This window comes from Acanthaster planci, linkage group LG11 (assembly GCF_054643075.1).
Source record: "Acanthaster planci isolate LZ-2023a linkage group LG11, COTS_SCS, whole genome shotgun sequence".
Classification (NCBI taxonomy): domain Eukaryota; kingdom Metazoa; phylum Echinodermata; class Asteroidea; order Valvatida; family Acanthasteridae; genus Acanthaster; species Acanthaster planci.
In genome coordinates, this window is record NC_141787.1 from 9,089,746 (window position 1) to 9,107,353 (window position 17,608).

The 17,608-nt window shown below is 40.7% G+C and overlaps 2 long non-coding RNA genes across 3 annotated transcripts; one reads left to right on the forward strand and one right to left on the reverse strand.

Annotated features, from left to right (window-relative positions):
• The first annotated feature begins 16 nt into the window (after nucleotides 1–16).
• LOC110983857 (uncharacterized) lies at nucleotides 17–7,958 on the forward strand. Of its 2 annotated transcripts, none has more exons than XR_002598789.2 (4): nucleotides 17–122; nucleotides 1,117–1,364; nucleotides 2,711–2,862; nucleotides 4,537–7,958. It is a non-coding gene; the product is annotated as an uncharacterized LOC110983857 (long non-coding RNA). The 2 variants fall into 2 exon arrangements; XR_015427131.1 differs by lacking the exon at nucleotides 17–122 and adding an exon at nucleotides 141–343.
• Nucleotides 7,959–8,773: 815 nt separating this feature from the next.
• Nucleotides 8,774–16,771, reverse strand: LOC147797438 (uncharacterized). Its single transcript, XR_015427132.1, has 2 exons — nucleotides 16,499–16,771; nucleotides 8,774–11,706 (listed from the first exon to the last, which is right to left on the reverse strand). It is a non-coding gene; the product is annotated as an uncharacterized LOC147797438 (long non-coding RNA).
• Between the last annotated feature and the right edge of the window lie 837 nt (nucleotides 16,772–17,608).

Sequence of the window (17,608 nt, forward strand, 5' to 3'; positions counted from 1 at the left end):
GCTAGTAGTATAGGACATGTGACATGCGCTCGACGGTACAGTTGCCAGCCCGTGTCATTTCGCGACTTCAAGTACAAGGCTGTGAGGAATCGCTGGCACACGTATGTGATGACAGTGATGGAGTAAGTACAATGGATTTTGCTTTTATTATTCTAGAGACACTTTACAGGAATAAAATTGCACGTCCACGTGCCACGTTCATGACGTTTGTAGTGTGCTATGCTAGTAGTATAGGACATGTGACATGCGCTCGACGGTACGGTTGCCAGCCCGTGTCATTTCGCGATTTCAAGTACAAGGCTGTGAGGAATCGCAGACACACGTATGTGATGACAGTGATGGAGTAAGTACAATGGATTTTGCTTTTATTATTCTAGAGACACTTTACAGGAATAAAATTCATAGGCCTAGTTCCTCAGTTGAGAGCACGGCCGGCGATTGAAGAAAGGAAAGACCATGTTGAGACAATCTTAGGGCAAGGAACAGATGTAATGTAGGACTAGGATCAACGCAAAGCATGCCTACGCTCACCTGCAGTGGTTTCCCCCTTCAGTACATGTGCATGTCCCATTTCTGTGATAATGACATTCATGAGTAACTTCATTTATGCCTAACTAAGATTTGGCACACATCTTGCAAATTGTTTATCCCTCAAGTCGTTGCTCCCCGTACGTGCAGCTGTCCCATAGGCCCTAAGCCTAAGAGCTCAACTTCACTTCAAATTTTTGAAATGATAATTGACGTGACTGCATCAGGAATGTACAAAAACATGTAGATCAGTCAGTAATAGTCTAAGCAACTTGGACTCTTACGAATTGCCTTTTTGAAGATTTGGATATCGAAACGTGCCAATGTAAACACACTGTATACTCGTCAGTGTGAAGTCGCCAACCTAAGCCGAATCAGTCAGGTTAGGCCGACAGAGTTAATGTACATAAGTCTGTGGCAGATGACTGAAGGCACCCACTTGTGGCTTTCACCATCTAGCTTCAGCCACACTTTTTGGACATCCCCTTAAAACCCACAACTCTGCTGGGGACATGCTCAAACAATAGTACATTTATTACAATACTTACAGACATAACTATTCCCTTTTTGTCACTATATTTTTACCAGATGTTAAAGTGATAGCATCACTGCCCTGATAGAGTGAGGCGATGGTAGCGTGGGTAGTCCCCTGCCTGTGGGCTCATCTTCTGGCATCACTGCCCTCATAGAGTGTGAGGCAATAGCAGCGTGGTTGGTCCCCTCCCTGTGGGCTCATCTTCTGGCATCACCGCCCTGATAGAGTAAGGCGATAGCAGCGTGGTTGGTCCCCTGCCTGTTGTCTCATCTTCTGGCATCACGTACATCTACCCAGAAGAGTAAGCCATCTCTTGTTTTACGACAATAGCAGTCATGATTTTGGTTGTCGCAACAATTTGTTTAAAGGTACAGTCCACCATTTGTCTTTTGTGGATTATTTTCCTTTGAGCAACAAAATTAATCAAAATCTAAAGAAGGGAACACAAGAACGGACCTGATGAAGTTTCAGCTTAATAGTGAATGCTCCATATTCTGAGAAGACTATTCTAGGATTTAGATTTCAGATCAAAAGTTTCTGGGTCGTGTTTTAAATTGTGCCTGAATTCAGCATCTGGGAAACATTCTCATTTTCACTCAAATTCAGCTACACCTTGTCACCCCCTGAACTGATGAATTATAGAAACTGCTAGCGTCTGCGGTGTGCATCGTGTCAATGCTTGCATGCATTTCTTATAGTGACTTTAACCAAATTTGACAATTTGCCTGCTTGAAATCGTTTTTTTCTTCATGATTACCGTTTGCCAGAAAGAACAGTGTCTCACAGAATTTAGTCCTCTAAGCCAAGTACATGTATTCTTTTCAATAACAATTTTGGATACTTTTTGGATAACTGCAAATGATAGACTGTACAGTACTTTTAACCTGTTTGTCCTTCTACGGGGTTCCCACAGTCACTGAAAATTCTGGGAAAAAGTTGTCCCAGAAAGTCATGGAAAACTCACTGAAAACTGGTCTGAGGAAACGTCATGCAAATCAAGATCATACAAAGGTGATTTTGACGTGGATAGTAGCTGTGGCAGTCTTCCCGTTCATTATTCCAAACAAATTTTCTGTGCAGAGTGGCATTAAATGCCATGGAAACTGTCATATTTTAGTTCTGGAAAGTGCAGGGAAGGTCACTGAATGTGATTTTCAGATTTTGTGGGAACCTTGCTTGTAACAATCAGGGCCCAATTTTTTTTGCGATTTCACACTTACAGAGGCTATGTATTTCATTCATACCATAAACAGTAAGTACAGCCAAATGCATCGTAACCTTGGAAAAGATTTGCCTAAACTTAGTTATGTAACAAAAAAATCTCTATCCGCACGCAACCGTTAGCACAACCACCCCGAGCACCGCCATGAAATAGTGCTCAACTGAGGTTAGCACATTTTTCTGCTAAAGTTAACACGATTTTTCTTCTGACTGTGTTAAGAAGCCCCATGAAATTGGGCTCAGACCCCACCCAGCCTGTTACACCCTGCACTCCCCACCACTGTATGGTTTTATGGATTTAGCAGTGACCCACAAGAAGACTCTATGCGGTGATGGATTGAAATTTGGATGTTTTGCTCATTTGGGGAAAAAATTATTAATGTGACCTTTTGTTCTTGTTTTTTTGTCATTTTTCCCTGTGTTTAGATTCGGGAAGGCCTCATTGCCAGGTGGATGTACCAGTACTGCCGTAGCTGCCTACATGAACGCTGAAGCTGGCTAGCATCATGGTGAGAGAGGAGTCAGTGGACCGACTGATGAAATCTCCAAAGTGAAGAGGCAGGTCATAAGTAACACAGGTAAAAGTCCTGTATTTAATATCATTGCTGGCTTTCTGCAAGGATGAATCCGGTAAAGGGGGGAGGGGCCAATTGGGGTCATGACCAAAAAGGAGCAAAAATTGTTTTTTATTTGAAAAATGAAAGGATCTCTTTGGTCTGTTTAATTTCCCTTTTTTGAAAAGTGGAAATGTAGCCTAACCCCTCAAACATTTTTAAAAATGAAAAGAGAAATTTTGGCCCCAAGAATCAAGTTTGTCCCCGCTCCCTGAAAAAATTTGGGTCCTGGATCCACCCTTGGGTGCTTGTGGCTAGCTTTTAGGGCAGCCCTGACCTAGGGATGGTTGTGTGCATTGTGTTAACCAAGCAGGACAAAAGGGATGAGGTTAAACCCTTGTAACCAGGGCAAGCTAGTTGAATGCACCCACTATACTGGAATTGTTCACATTTCCTGGCCTAAAGTTCCTTTTCCCTCATGGTTCATTGCTGTTTCATAACAAATTACCATTGACCAATGGTCCACATTTCTTGAGACAGGGTCAACATGTTCAAGGAGCAATTTGGGTTTCATAGTTTTTAATAGTAAAACTCATGAAATGAAGCGTCTAATCATAGACATAAAATACCTTTAGACCGACAACAGCAAGGGCATAATTTAAGGAAATTCTCCATTTTTAATAACCATGAGCATGAGCAAATGGCTGCCTTGTCCCCTGGGGTTTCATGATTTGCTGTGCAGCACTGCTCTATTTTAAAGAAGATAGATTGGGGGCAAATGTGGCCGTTGTCCATCAAACATTATTTGGCCCTGTTGGTCTTTTTATTAAAGTTCTAACCTAGCACAGTTCAATTTTTCTTTGTCATAATATTGGCCATTAGTAGAAGCCAGGGTGCACATTATGTGAAATTTAGATAAATTCCTGATATCCCTGTTTAGTAAATATTTTGAAAAGCAAATTTAATATACATGCATTTTCTCAAGTTTTACCTGATAGAGCACTGAGAACTGTTTCCAAAACATTTCAAAACTAAAGTAAAAAAATTGAAATCACATACATGGGAATTTGTTCAGGCTTTTTGAAGGTGAGCAATGAATATGGACAAAAATGTAAGTGTTCAGAGCTCTTATTTCAAGAAGGATCTAACTTAATTTTGACAAATATTGAACAAAACATAAAAAGGGACCTCGGTGTAAACAAAAAAATTTCGATTTGTATCCAACTCAACAGACTTAGGCATGCTGTGGGAATTTTTCTGCCTACATTTCAATCATTGATTTCTGTAGGAGCTGTTGGTCCATAGGTATTTTTAGGTTTGTGGCCTTCCCTGATTGGTGTTACAGCATTACTGTAAAACAGCGCCCTCACTTGTAAGGAAAAGGGCAAGACAATTTTATGTGTTTAAAAATGTCCGTTTGATTCACTAAACCCTAAAGGGGTGTCTGGCAAAATATGTTTAACAAAGAGTACAAATCACAAATGCTTTCAAAAGTAATGGTTCAGCAGTGTCAAAGGAATCCTCGTCATAGTTCATTTTCTGACATGAAAATGGATGAAGAGCAATAGACACTGAAAGTTTTTTAATGAAGTAAAAGGTGTGGAAAAATAAGGAGCATACAAGGATCCTGTAATTTTTGAAGAAATGTCTCACTTTCTGCTCCAACTTAGTTCCTTTTGTGATTAATTTCTTCCCCAGACCTCCTCCTATGACAGCTGTGGGTATGCCACAAGAGAAACAGACCATGATGCTGATGAGAAGAGCGCCCTCGCCTCCTTCAGCCTGGAGAGAGAGAAGATGGAGGATACGATCCTATGGGACTTCACAGAGATGATTCATGAGAATGTCAAGGACAGGAAGCAACTCAGATAGATGCCAGTCCTCGCCTCCATCACCAAGGAGGAACAGTTTCCAAGATTGCATGACGGATCCTCATCAGAATCTTGGGCATTGATTCACAAAAAGGCAAGGAAAGGACTCAATCTTCTCAGAAATGCAGTTCTTTGCTTCCACCTTAGTGATGGAGCAAAGTCTATGTGCATTTGTACACTACTCAAAAGGATCAAAGGATCATATGTAGTGATTAATAATTTAAACAAATGAACGTCATGTGGCTCTTTTCTGGCATTGAAACAGGAAACTCCCGATACAGAGTACTGAAGTCTCACGACACTGGAAAAACTTTGGTCAGCACCTTGTCTAGGTCCTTTACGGCCCTGAAAATGATGTATGAGATGTATGACCAAGTAATGAGAGGGCGCTGTTTATGAATTAGAATGATATCTCAGTAATGTGAGGGCGCTGTTTATGAATTGGAATGATATCACAGTAATGTGAGGGCGCTGTTTATGAGGTAGAATGATATCACAGTAATGTGAGGGCGCTGTTTATGAGTTAGAATGGTATCACAGTAATGTGAGGGCGCTGTTTATGAGTTACAATGATATCACGATAATGTGACGGCACAGTTTGAGTTGGAATGATATTGCAGTAATGTGAAAGGGCACAGTTTGAGTTAGAATGATATCGCATAGTGTGAGGGCGCTGTTTATGAGGTACAATATCATGGTAATGCGAGGGCACTGTTTATGAGTAAGAATGACATCGTGGTAATGTGAGGGCACTGTTTATGAGTTAGAATGATATCATGGTAATGTGAGGGTGCTGTTTATGAGTTAGAATGATATGGTAATGTGAGGGCGCTGTTTATGAGTTAGAATGATATCATGGTAATGTGAGGGCGCTGTTTATGAGGTAGAATGATATCGCGGTAATGTGAGGGCGCTGTTTATAAGGTAGAATGATATCGCGGTAATGTGAGGGCGCTGTTTATGAGGTAGAATGATATGGTAATGTGAAGGCGCTATTTATGAGTTAGATCGATATCTCGGCTGGTCATGTCTGGGCACTGTTTGTAAATCTGAATCACAGAAATGAAGCACTTTGAAGGTACATGTATGAATCTCAGCATGAAAAAATTACATGTAACTGTTGATGAGGCCCTTCTATTCAGTCAAATAACGCTAAGTCGGACGTATCTGTTTGCAAATCTTCCCCCAAATCACATATTTTGATAATTACCTGTAAAAATGATGATTGATACAAAAACTAATTTGTGGTTGTCAGGACATTAAAAACAGCTTCACAGTTTCCCAAAACCTAAACACAAAATGGTAAGAGGTCCAATATTTCAGTCACTTTTTCTCAAATGTCCTCAAAGTGTGACACATACGTGTACATGTACTGTAGGTGTACATCATTTTACCACAACAGGGTTGCATAGTACTGGCTAGTCTCATTCATGTGATCGTATTCCCCCCCTCCCGAACTCTCTAATACACTCCCAGTCTCTCACCCCCTTGCCTTAGAGTCATCCCGGATCCCATCCTTAATTTATGTGCAAAGAGAGTGAAAGGTGGACATTTTGAAGTTGTGCAATACCTGAGCAATACACATCGCCCAATGCTTTCTGACCCTTGCAGCTAATTGGGCTCTGAAACACGATTAACCAATTGCATTGTCTCACATTCTAGGGTGCTCAACCAAGCATGAACGTGAGCTTCAGTGTACAAAAAGTAAAGTCGATGAGGGACACACCTGACTGAAATTTCAAAGACAAACATCTGATCCTTCAAGTTTTTTTCAGTATTGTATATTTGTATACAGTACAATGCTGCTACAATGAACAGGGCAGGGTCCATACGCAGTGCTTGGTGTATCATACCTCCCCAACTATAGAGATTTCAATGGTACTGTTCCAATCATCCCATCTTCTTAGGCCTAAAAATCAAAATATTCCGATTTCCATAAAAACAGATGAAAAGTCCTGGCAAAAGAGGGCGCTATTTGCCAAAACACAGAGGGTGCCATTTTCAGAAAAAGAGGGTGCTATTTCCTATGTTGCAACGTCAGTTGCAACTTGTTAAGCATACATGCATGTGTGTTCTAGTGCCTGTAAAACGGATTCTCTTTTGCGGCCGCTTGTTTTGCTAATATGTCATCAGACCTAAATTTTTTTCTAGAAAACAAATCTGTGATGTTTAGTAAAAAGTGTGCAGAAACTTTGGGAGCCAAGAGGCATGTTCCAAATTTTTCAGTATAATGACGCTGTACTTAATCTAAATTATTCATGACTTAAGAGGTACTCTGTATATTGAATAGACAATTGGTCAGTTTTTTAAAGAAAGACTATTGTTCGCCTTTAATTTGTTTCTTTTCATTGTAATGCATTGACTCGTATTATAAATGCACATTTAAAAACATTCATGTTTACATTTAAGTTATTAAGATGCTTTACATTTGCTTCAAAATTTGCAAATAATTACCATTTGGAAACTGTAGACACTTTGATACTACTTCTGTTGAGGACTAAAAGCTTACAACTAAATTGCATGCTTTAAAAATTAAGCTGTGTTCCCATTCAGGCAGCTAAAATGCCAGCACTATTCAGTCAACCCAGTGGCTGTTCTGAACCTCACATTTAACAAGTTCACCCCCCTAAACAGAGATATTGACAAATGGGAAAAACCACCAACAGAGGACTGGGTAGCTCAGTTGGTGGAGCTCTGGTACAGTGTTCCAGAGGGTTGCAGGTTCAATCCCCGCTCCGGTCAGTTTCCTTGTTCATCTTTATAAGTTTCTCTTTGAACAAAATTCTATGTGCATTTTGTATTTTCCAAGTTGTACATCCACATTGCCACAGCATTAGAAGAAAGTCTTTCGCTTAAAATTATCACAAAACTGAAAATTGGTTGGCTCAGTGCTGAAAGGTCATTACTGTAAAAATGTAATTTTGAAAACACTCTAAGGGCGTTTACTCTGTGAACGAAAGAAATATTTGATTTATACTATTATTTTTAGTCCTAAAACTAGTTTTTTGCAACCAACATGTTTAAATTTTAACCAATTCTTTTTCCCAAGTTAATGTCTGAAACAATATTTTTCACTTGACACCTTTCTAAGGACCTTTTAGCACTGACATGACATTAGATTCATTTGAAAATATTACCTTGCACAAATGCTTTGTCTGTATGTAAAAACCATCACTATTTATTGCTATAACCAGTTAATTTCAGTTTGCAAGTGAAATAAATGCCCATTTATTTAAACTAGCAGAACAACTTGTTTGTACATGTATATCTATTTGTAGAACTGCAGTCTTTTGCCACTTAACCCTTCTCCTAATCTGGACCATTTTACACTGCCAGAGTTTAAGGTACATCTGTTTCCATCTTTAGATTTTACATTACAGCCTCATCCTACATGTACATAGAAGACCTGCCAGTCTTAAACATCTTCCAAGCTCCTTATATAAAGTTCCCTCGTGGAGCCTTTTAGTCTCAATCTTATAAGCGCTACAATAAACCCAATAGCAACATGGAAGTGATGGAACATTATGAAGCTATGTCCTCAACCCTGGGGGATCCTCAAGAGCTCAAATTCTGATAGTCCCAAGCCCTTAGCCATCCACTCTACCCTTCCTGTCAGCTCTCAGACTTCCAGCCCCTTGGACTTAAACCCTTGCCCATCTCCAGCTCACAGTTTGGCTGAAAAATAGTCTAAGTCCAAACAATGGAGGGTTTAACATTTAGAAACGAGCACACCTTTTCAAGTAAGTGCCGTGGCATAGTGGTTAAGGACACTAACTGCTATGCACAAGGACCTGGGTTCAATCCCAGGTGGGCATGCACAATTTTGTTAAAAAACTTAGTATTAAAAAAAAAAAAAAAAAAAAAAACTTCTTTTCCGGGGACCCCTGGTTTTGAACCGGGATCCCCTGGCCTGGCAGCGAGCAAGCTAACCACCAGGCCATAGGCCTCTTGGTAGATATGATTTCGGAACTTTTATTTAAAGGTTAGGATTGCGCAATTTCAGAAAAGGTCAGAGGGAACAAACATTTGCATGTATTTAAATAACAAAAGCAGATATTTCAATATGTTAAAAAGACAGAGAATACACAAAATATTCAGACCTTGGATGTATTTCAGTGTAATTTAGGTCAAACATGCATTTGTAAACCTTTCTATATTTATTCTTCCAAATGATCAGTTTTATATCATGTGTCACTAAAATTTCCACTGTGTTGGTTAAAACTTGATCACATAACTTCGAAAAGATTCTGCTAGGATTGGAACGTCATGTCCTCTGAATTTTTCAACTTAAGAGCATATTTCACAGTTTTCAGTATCTTGCTATAAACATTAAAATTTGTCTGCTTTTCTGGATGGGTGGGGGCGCTACTGCCGTGATGCAGTGTTCAGTTCTTTTTTATCCTCTTTCCATTACCATTGTGCGATTAAGGCAGTGTTCAGTTAGACATTTGTTAAGAATGGTATTGTGGGATATGTATCTTCCTCCGCATACCGTGCAAAAGTATTCTAAAGTTGGCATAACTAAGCTAATGAGAAATGTGTACAGGCTACTTTGTCCGACATAGTTCCGGATTCTGTTTAATATACCTAATTTAGACGAGACTGTTTTTCTTACGTAATCAACATGTGGGCCCTAACTTAGTGTTTTGTCAATAATAACTCCCAAGCCTTGGCAAGATTTTTTTTCGACAATTGGGCTATCAGCAATGTAGAGGTTCAATTCTGTATTGGTGGAATTCTGCCTTCAGCCAATGAGCATGCATTGGGTTTTGTTTGTATTTAGTTCAAGTTTGTTTCTTGAGCACCAATGTAGAATTCTGTCAAGAGCTACATTCACATTCCTTTCTATTTCATTAATATTGGAAGAGCTGCACGTTAGAGTGGAGTCATCTGCATACATATACAAGTTACAATTTGGTGTAAATAATGAATAAAAGCGGTCCTAATATCGAACCCTGGGGGACACCAACTGACAACGATCTCTTAGGTATGATTTAAACCAGCCGATTAGTGAAGTAGACATGTTAAGCCTTTTCAATTATTCCAGAAGAATTTCACGGTCAACACGATCAAATGCTTTACTGAGATCTATAAATACACCACCTGTAACTTCTCCATGCTCCATAGCCTGGAAACACCTATTTGTCAAATTGGGTAGGGTGGTTTCAGTTGAGTGCAAGGGTCTAAATCCTGACTGGCAACTAGGAATGAGGTTATTTTCTTCAAGGTAAGTGTATACTGACGAGCACACCCACTTTCTCAGAATCTTAGAGACAATTGGCAGTACAGAGATAGGACAATTGCTTAAACTACATTTGTCTCCTCCCTTGTGAATTGATGTTCATTAAATATATCAGCAATGTCAATAGGATCGTCAATGTCTTCTCCATTTGGACAAAGGATGGAGTTTGGAACACTTTTCTGATTTTTTGGGAGAACCTCGTATAGCTTTTTCCATAACATACATTAACTGCTTTTGTTGTCTTCTATGGCTGACGTGAAGTATTCATTTTTCTTGTGACATATTTTCTTTCCATTACCACTGTGCCATTAAGGCAGTGTACAGTTCTTTTTTCCTCTTTCCATTACCATTGTGCGATTAAGGGAGTGTTTAGTTCTTTTTTTCCTTTAATCTTTCCATTACCATTGTTTGATGTAGTGGGCTTCATGGAATGGTAATAGCGCCCTCTGTGGTTGTTTTATAGCAGCATTTTATAACAGAGCTTCTGATGCAGCAAACACAACAGAAATTCCTCCTGCCAGGATTGCTGGGAGAAACCAATCAATGTCATCAAGTTCTGTCCATTTTATTTCAGTGTTAACCCTGACGTTGCCGGGTTATTTTGTACCATCTCACAGCCGAGATCTTGTCTGCCCCAAAAGCCCATTTTTTCCAACACTTGGCGTGCATGTAAAACACTCCTTATCAATACAGATGTGGAATTTCAAATCAATCTGACATACAACTTGTAGTTGATACAGTCATTTGAAGTTGAAGGTTACAAGCGTACCAGCCACCATGTGCACTCAGCACAGCAGTTGAAAGTGCAGGTACGTTTTTTGGTTGACCTGTTTCAGAAAAGTGGGTGCTGCATGAGAACAGTATGTGTGATTTTCACAGAACTGCTGTCAAAGTGACTGTAAAAAACTGCTATATGAAACTAAGGGCTTGGCTCGTAAAAAATGGAAGTATGGCTGACCACTTTCATGTGGCCAATTGGTTAGGGTCTATCGTTTCCAATCATAGGGTTGGAGGTTCGAATCCAGCTACTGGCAGTATATGTTGTGGCCTTTGGCAAGCCACTTCACTCCTGCTTGTCTTTCACCACCCAGGAGTATAAATGGGTACTAGTATTAGCTGGGAAGCAACCTGTGATGGACTGGCATCCCATCCATGGGGGAAAAAGAAATATTCTTAGTAGTTTCATGCCAACGAAACCGCAACAAACACCAGCCCGATGAGCCAAATTGGCTCAGACCAGACTTGCTTTTTTTTTTTTTTTGCTCTTTCTTTCAGGGAAAACGGGGTGTTTGTAACAAGAAAGATACATGTACATTTTCACAGAATTGATGTCAAAAAGACCACAAAAGAGTTACTGAAAAACTCCTGGGGCTCGACTACTGTACTGTGGCAATATCAGAACAAGTCTTGAGGGGGCAGATTCTATCTACTCCCTGGTTCTTTTAGGGTCAAATGAACACACACAATTAACCGCACAATGGTGATTGTTAAGTTGTCAAACTTGAAAGTGATTTGGTTCAGGTAATATCTTATGACCCTATATTGGCTTGAGTGTCTATACTTGAAGTCTTCAATATGGCCTTGACGTTGCTTTGTGCATGTGACTGTGACATCCATGTATGGCCTCAACATCATCTTCTTTACTTGAAGAGACTAGTTACAGTCACTGCAGAAGACAGACTCCTCTTGAATGGACAGCACATTTCTTCCACTCTCACTACCATCTCTGCTTCTATCCACGTGCCAACAAGTGCCCTAACAATAAGAAAAAGGTAGCCGGACGGGAGAAATGGAATTTCTGTCAATTTACATGTAATATATGAATGATTCCAAAGTCATTATCATAATTAAAACAAGCACAATATATAACCCTAACTGTTCAGGGTTGTTTGGCTACAAACCCTGCCAGACACATCAGTCTGTATCATTTGTCACAGTAATTGTGACAAGATCCTACAGGTCAACTCTCCCCAAGGCCAAACAGCCTAGGACTCTGTGGTTGCCAGCCACCACAAGATCCAAAAGTGGCATTGTTTAATGAGACTAGCTCCCATTGTCTCAAAATGACCAATCTGTTTGGCTGCTGTTGATTGCCAAGTGCATCAAAGGCGTGTTCCCATTAGACTTTTTTTGGTTGACTTACTGCGACTTTCCTGTAGAATTACAAAATTACATCTGATGGGAACACACGGTAAACCAATGTCCCTGTCAACTTAAAGCGATCGCGATGTAAAACTATGCAATGTTAGAATTCTGGAAACACATGTACATGTACTTATTTGCCAAAGTTTGACAATCTGGCAAGAAAGACTGGGATTTTGCCTTCTCCTCTGAGGTAATTAATGATGCATCCAAGTGCCTGGCCTTCCCAAACTAAAAGGCCAGGCACCTCATGCACCTGTCAGTAAATTTCAAAAAGGCAATTCGTAGAGTCCAAGTTACTCAGACTATTATTAACTGATCTATCTGTATCTGTAGCTTGCTGTGCAACGCCTGGTGTGGCTATCCTGCACAGTTGGCACTACGCGAGGAGTCTGCTTGCGAACTACATGTAATTTCTGAGATATTTACATGTATGCAGGTCCAGTCAACCAACTCAATTTTCATCAATAAATCTTTCTCAGTGATGGGGCACAGCGGAGTGACTCAGGCAATGAGTTCCAAATGGGTAGTGTTTTAGGGTATAGTGACTTTTGGTAACAGTTCTTATTTGTAGATATATGCCTATACATGAATCTGCCAGTACTCGGACGGGTTTCTATCCCAAGTCTGTTGCCATTGATAAGATGATGAGAGATATTGCTTGGGATAAGACCATGGGTTTCTTTATAAATCAGTTGCAGACCAGCTTTAACACTTCTGGATTCAAGACTATCCCACTGGAATTGAGTAAGTACATGCAGATCAGTAACGCTAGATTGGCGCCTGTAGTCATTGAAGACGAACCTCGCAGCATGCCTCTGGATTTTTTCGATTGTGTCAATTTGTTGGACTGCTGGTATGGATCCCATATAGCATGGCAATACGTGTATTCTAAAAGTGGACGAACCAAAGCAAAATAAGCTGCTGACTTAGTTGATCTATCACACCAGGTCAAGTTCCTCTCAAGTAGGCCCAGAGTTCTGTTAGCTTTCATTGCAATTTTGTTGATGTGCTTGATCCAAGTCATGTCTGACGAAAGCTCAACACCAAGGTACCGGTAGGTGTGGTCTTTTACTTTCTTTAGGGTGTGATCTCCCATCATGTATGGATTAATGATTGGTTTTCTTTTGCAAGTAATTCTCATGATAAAACATTTTGCTGTATGGAAACTCATTTGCCGAGTGGCTTCCCAATCTTTCAACCTGTTGATATCAGCTTGAAGACGTTCAGTATCTTGAGTGCTGCTGACTTCTTGATATATGATACAATCGTCGGCAATCTCACACTTGATGATATATTGCAAGGTAGGTCATCAACATATACAAGAAAAAGAAGGGGCCCAACACTGTGCCCTGAGGGACACCTGAGATCACGGGTGACATTACTGACGATTCACCACCAACTACTACCGTTTTGATGACGTTTAGTAAGAAAATTGCCAATCCAGGAGAAGATATTATTTCGAATTCCAGCATGATGAAGTTTTGCAAGGAGGCGTTGGTGGGGTACGGTGTCAAAGGCCTTGCTAAAATCCATAATTACTGGATCAGCTTGGCTCTTTTTATCTAAAATCCTCTGGAGGTCATCTACTAGTGCAGAAAGCTGGGTTCCACATGATCTCCCTTTACGAAAGCCATGTTGTTGATCTGTAAGAATGTTGAGCTTCTCAAAGTGATCCATGATGTGTCTATAGATGATGTGTTCTAGCAGCTTACAGGTGACTGGTGTCAAGGACACTGGCCATTGGTTAGATGGGACTGATCTGTCATCCTTCTTGGAAATGGGAGTTATATTGGCATAGCACCAATCTGAGGGGAGTGACCCTGCAACTTAAGAATGCCTTCTGTGGAAATGACAATGTCGGTGATGTCTGGCACACTACTGGGTCCAAGATCGGGAATATTCTCTACGTCTTCGTTTGTAAATACTGAACAGAATTGACGATTTAAAGCCTCGGACTTATCCTTTGAACTTGAGAGAATTCTACCTTCGGCATTGAGTGGCAAAACACCTGAGGCTTCTCTTTGCTTAGACCTGAAGTTCCAGAATGGTTTAGTGTTGTCTGACTTCAACTACCACCAATAATATCCTTGATATAGGTTTTATAAGACATCCTAACTTTTCTGTCGATACTTCTCTGAAGTTTCCAAAACTCAGCCCTGTGAGCTGCGAAGCCCCATTTGCGGACTTTGCTATAGATTCTTTGCTCTCTCCTGATATTTCGTTTGATGGAGCAATTTACCCAAGGGAAGGAGAAGTGACTAGACCAGAACTAAACTTTGAAGGTATGTTCCTATCTATGGAGCTGATGAGAAGGGCTTCCTTAAAATCATCATACAGAGACTGAATTGTGCACAAGTCCAGTATGTCTGGAGTCAAAGAACTGTTAAAATGCATCATATCTGCGTTATTATTCTCAAAGTTGGCCTTACTAAACGGAAACACCTTTCTCTTGGCTGGTCTGATCACTTTTGGTTTGAGTAACAATGACCCTATCATGGTCACCGATGCCACTCTCAACGTGAACGGCATCAACGGATGCAGGACTGTTGGTGAAGCAGAGATTAAGAATGTTGGATTCACGAGTAGGTTTCATAACAACTTGATGCAGATTGTGGTCATTTGCGATATCAATCATACATTTGCTAATTGCCGGATAGTTACCACCAGGTGTGAAGGAGACAGTGTTCCAATTTATATGAGGTAAGTTAAAATCCCCTAAAAGCCAGATAGAGGCGTTGCTGGGATTTTAGAGAGATGTGTCCAGCTGCAGTAAGTAACCCTGATCTGTTGATTGGGGGCGGTAAAAAGCTTCAACGTAAACTGGGGCCAAGCCTTTCATTTGCATAGATACCCAGATGGTCTAACAGTCAGTTTGCAAGGTGGTCTCCAGTGAGGCAATGAAGATATTTTTAACTGCAATGAAAACCCCTCCCCCTTTACTAGTAGAGTTGTGGTCCCGGCAAGAGACATATCATAGCTATCTGGAAAAATTTCACTGGTTGCCACCTGGTTGGTGAGCCAAGACTCTGTGCCAATAACTACATCTGGATTTTGTGGCTAGCATGGCTTCAAAGTGAGGTAGATTTGCTCTGATACTCCGACAGTTAATGTTAAGGACCTTGAGCTTGGTGAAGCTACTCTTCCTGTTCCTGGTAGGATTTCTATTTAATTTCAGGCTAGATGACCTAACTGGCTCTCCAACGTGTAAGCTTACAGTTGAGGATGGATCAAAAGTGAACGGGTCAGGCAGATTCTCTAATGAAGTAAAGCTCTTTGACAATTAAATTCCCCCAAGATTGTCAAAAAAGGTTGTAGATAAGCTTGGTAGACCACAGTTACAACACGTCCATGAAAATGATGGATGTTCTGCTAAGATGCGGTAAATATGGTCATCCAGTGGTCCACAGAGAATGTAGCATTATATAAGTCATTGTTGTTGACTGGCGTGACTTGTGTGGTGATCTTCAATATTCCAAATATTAAAATTCCTAAAAGGGAGATCCACGATTTGCATGGAGGATTGAAAAAGGCCATTTCGGCTGTAAGTATCCCTTTCAAATAGTGATGATGATGATGATCCACACAAGAAGTTAGCTACTCCAAATCTGACGAATGACAGATTTAAAATCAGGCAAAAAGAAAAATCCAAGATGGCGGTCACATGCAATTGCACACAGCACAAAGCCCACAGGCCGAGACAAATGACTGTAGACTAACGAGGCAGAAAACACGCAGACTTCAAAGGCAAAAAATACACAGGTTAAAAATGCTAGATTCCAGTAAAGAATTAAAAGCAAAATGCATCAACGATGATTAAAAACAAAAGCAATAAAATGGATTAAAACTGCAAATTTTGCAGAGCTAAAAACGATCGCGCCCTCACTCCTCTACATCATCATACTGAAGTCGCGTCAAATATCATTTCAAAAATTCAAATATTCCTGCATGCCCGGCAGAGTGAAGTTGGGCTAGCACTCAGAAAACTTTATTTTGGACCTTTGTGGGCTTATACTGATATAGTATTACGGCTGCTCGTGAGCGCATCATCACACTAGCCCCACAAGTAGGGCTGTGGTGGCTCTCTTTTACAATCTGTCTGTGGTGGCGACAAAAAAGAGACAAATTGTAAAAGAGAGCTACTTAGCCCTACGTGTGGGGCTAATCATAAGACCCGACTCGCTTGGGAGGGATAAACAATTTGTAAGATGTGTGCAAAATCTAAATGTGCATACAGGGGGCCGGCCTACTAAAGTTGCTCATGTCGGCATTTTCACTTAAATGGGCCATGTACATGTACAGTACATAGGCCTATGTACTGTATCCTTGGCATGCCTAGTGTTGATTCCTAACTTAAGCATTGTTAGTGTAGAATCATCATAAAAGCAAAGTACATTGTACTTACTCCATCACGTAGGAGTGTCAGCGATTCCTCAAAGTCTAGTTTCTTACGTGTTGACCACCATGCGCTCACCATACCTTACTAGCGTCACTCAACGTGCACGTATGCCACCGGTGCACGCACCCACGTGTCTGTCCGGTAGGTTCGCCACCCGTGTTCTTCTGTAAATGGTTTTCTTGCGGCGTTAGTTTGGCGTGGTGACGTCATACACGGAGTGCCTGGCTAAGACTAGCGCCTCACCCGTTGTTGACATCAAGTCCAAAGATCGTACAGGTAGCCCCGCTTCGCTTTGGTAAAAAACAAAAACAAAAAAAGCATAAGAAGCGAACTATGGGACAGAGAGAACCCCTCCCCCGCCTTTGTGTTGGTCATTGTTATACTGGTATCTCAGGAATTCCTTTCAGACATCGGGGGGGGGATGTGTTAAGTGACAATAGGCTGGGGAGTGGATTGGACTTGTGGGGGAGGGGCTACCCCTCTGTCTCATTTCGTGCCTGGTATAAAAAAAAGTCCGACTTTTTGTCATGTGCTGCAGCTGCTCCGATCAATGTCACCAAGGACAGGCCTTCGGTTGGTTCAGGCCAGTAAATAAACTGCCGTAGCCAACAGTGATAAACACCCGAACTTCAAAAAATAAGGAAAAATACTCCCAAGTTTCTCAGGCGTTCGAGACGTACATCAAATGAAAGCCCAGTTTATGATTTTTCATTTTCTTTTCAAAGTTCCTTTCATTAACTGATGACTTTTGAAAAATTTTATTTCCATGGAAGATCACCCCTAAAATGCAGTCGCGGAGCCCCTCACCGTTTTGAAATATCGATGCCTACACTTCTCGAAAAATAACGAAACCGTTCCCATGCACCGATTTCTTCCAAATCTCACTCAGACACAATTTGATATTCTCTTTGCCCGCCTAAACATGTCTTTTCTACAAATCTATAAGTTCATGAACCACAAAATCTTCTATTTCGTAGAGAATTTGAGTACATACAAATAGTGATTTGGCCTGCGCAAGTAGTTTTTGGCTTATTTACTGCATCAGTCCCTACGTGACGTCGTGCGCAGGAGTATGTTACATACGCGCCTCGAAGGCACCAACCTTTTTATTTGTAA